The sequence below is a fragment of the Octodon degus genome, unplaced genomic scaffold (assembly GCF_000260255.1).
Source record: "Octodon degus isolate 3935 unplaced genomic scaffold, OctDeg1.0 scaffold00060, whole genome shotgun sequence".
In the NCBI taxonomy this organism is placed as follows: domain Eukaryota; kingdom Metazoa; phylum Chordata; class Mammalia; order Rodentia; family Octodontidae; genus Octodon; species Octodon degus.
In genome coordinates this window covers 5060804-5063433 of record NW_004524636.1, presented here as the reverse complement: position 1 = coordinate 5063433, position 2630 = coordinate 5060804, and the positions used below count along the sequence as shown (strand labels likewise).

The window sequence follows — 2630 nt, the reverse complement described above, 5'->3', positions numbered from 1 at the left end:
CAGAAAGTAAAATGGAGCTCTTTCTCTCAGAGCAAGGGGCAGCGGCGGCTTCTTTTGCAAATATCGCCAAGACTAAGGCTCAGGATCTTGGCAGCAAGAGGAAAGAAGAGTTGTTGAAACAGCTGGATAACCTGAGGGTGGAGCTGTCACAGCTGTGTGTCGCCCAAGTGTCGGGCAGCTCAGCCTCTGAGCTCTCCAAGATCCGAGTTGTCCGGAAACCCAGCGCCCATGTTCTCACCGTCATCGGCCAGACCCAGAAAGAAAGCCTCAGGAAATATTACAAGGGCAAGAAGTCCACGCCCCTGGACCTGCGACTGGAGAAGACGTGAGCCAGGCGCCACCGGCTCAGCAAGCATGAGGAGAAGCTGAAGACCGCGAAGCAGCAGCAGAAGCAGCGGCCATACCCTCTATGCAAGCTCGCTGTCAAGGCTTGAGTGGTGTGAGAACAAAACTCAAACTCTGGAAGAAAGAAAGAGAGACAGAAAGAGAATGAGAGAGAGCGAGAAAGAGCGAGGGAGAGAGAGGAAAACAAAAAAGTTGATCAGATAAACAGGACTCAGATTACCCAAAACTTTAAAACCTTATAAGGAAGAACCTGAGTCATTATTCCAAAACTGGTAGGAAATCATCAAAGACATTTACACAGGGATTAATTAGACTTTTACTATAAAGCTATATTTTTCCATGCTAAAAACAAATTATAAGGCTCTTATTGAAAATATATAAACTAAAGGTGACAACCTGTGTCTACATGCTCCTGTCAAGTTCCCTGTGGTCATGGGTGGCCTTCTTCAGAGGTAGCCAGCTCTAGAGTGTGTGATGCTGGAGTTAAGGGTGTGTGATTACTAAATTAGCTCAATGATTGGTTTGGCAATAGTTGTAGGTAGGATTAAGGGTGCCCCATCCTGGGTAGAAAAAAATATAAAGGACAAAAAGAGGGCTGGTGTGGTTGCTTGTGGTTTGAACCTGCTTGGTTGGTTTTTACTTTTTAACTTATAGGAATGTTTGGAAAATGAGGTATTATGAAAGATTTGAATATATTCTGAAAAAAAAACATTATGGACCTTTATGTTTGTATCTAAAATATAAAAATTCAAGCAGCTTAATTTATTGGTTATGTTGTCTCAGTGGTTATTCATTGTACAAGAGGCAGACATGAGATCCCATCCACAATCACTATTAGAACAAATCTTATTCATTGAATTAAGAGAATGTAGCTGCATATCTATGTTAACTATTTTGAATATACAGATACAAAATTGTCCTTCATTTGTAACCCCTTTTTTGTTTAGTTTTGTCAGAGAAGGGTATTCCACTATCATTTAAATATTGTAGGTAAGTGAATTCAGCAAAATATTCCAATATAGTTCAGTAGTCCATAATAGTAGTGGGTCATCCGCAGGACTGGCAATGTCAGAAGTTGTTGACCTGAGCCCTTTACAGCCCCGCATACCAACATGACTTCACCCCTCATACCTTGTTTTTATACCTTTCTGCTGGATGGTTAAGACCAAGATAAAGCAAGACCTATATAACAAGAAATGCAACTTTTGTGTCTGACAAGTTCAGTCATATCCCCTCATGATTTACCCTGAAACCCTGTACCAGTTTGTAGATCCTTTGTGTCAGCCATGTGGGTGAGTCATGGCCACTGCTTGACCAATTTGTTGCCTGTGAAAGCCTGAGAGAATGTTTTTTCTCCATATGCAAGCACCTTATTTTTAATAATGAGTGTTTAAAGAAAATAGAATTAGACCTAAAATTCAGTATAAGCAAGATCAAGGAGAAAAAAAATACTGCTAATGTTAATATTAGATTATTATATGTTTTACTTTAAAAAAATTTTTATACGTATTGTCAATATTGAAGCCCTACTTTCTCTAACTTTTATTACTGTTTTGATGTTATCTGGAATTTGGAATTTGGAAAAACAGTCAGTAAATCCAGAGCCTTTAATGAGATGAATTTATTTTGTGTTTGTTTTAATTACAAATTGGATTTACATCAAGTGTCTCAAACTGCTTTTGTGTTTAAAGATTCTTCCTCCTATTCATGCTTTCAGGTTGGCAATTCCATTACTTTTCCTGAACTACTTGGTAAGCTGCCTGTTACACTGCTAGTCTGTTGATTAACATTTATAGTTAGTGTCATTTCATTTTTACAAATTCTATAGTTAATCCATTTCTCTGTCCTTTTTCTAATAAGAAATGTATTTGTATGTGTGTGCATAATAATCCATGTTAATTTCAACTGAGTAGTGCTGAATAGCAGAACACTTAGACTAAACTCTTATGTAGTGACCCCTAATATCCCTCTTGTTGTCTACATGGACATTGTACAATGTAATCCCCTTTGGTTTTTATTTTATTTTATTTTAGTCTTTTTATTTACTTATTATTTGGTACAGGGTCTCACTACACAACTCAGACTTGTAGCAATCCTCCTGTCTCAGCCTCCCCAGAGCTGGGATTACAGGTACACACCACCATGACTGGTTTCAGTGGATGGCTTGGTGCCAGCACCAGGGATTGAACCCAGCTCCTTGCACTTTCCAGGGAGGTGCTTAGACCACCAACATTTCACCCCAACCCCCCATTTGGTTTTAGAGAGCAAGCTAAACTATCATCATT

The 2630-nt window shown here is 39.0% G+C and overlaps 1 pseudogene; it reads left to right on the top strand.

Annotated features, from left to right (window-relative positions):
* Positions 1-11: 11 nt before the first annotated feature.
* Positions 12-434, top strand: LOC101579572 (annotated as a pseudogene).
* The last annotated feature ends 2196 nt before the right edge of the window (positions 435-2630 follow it).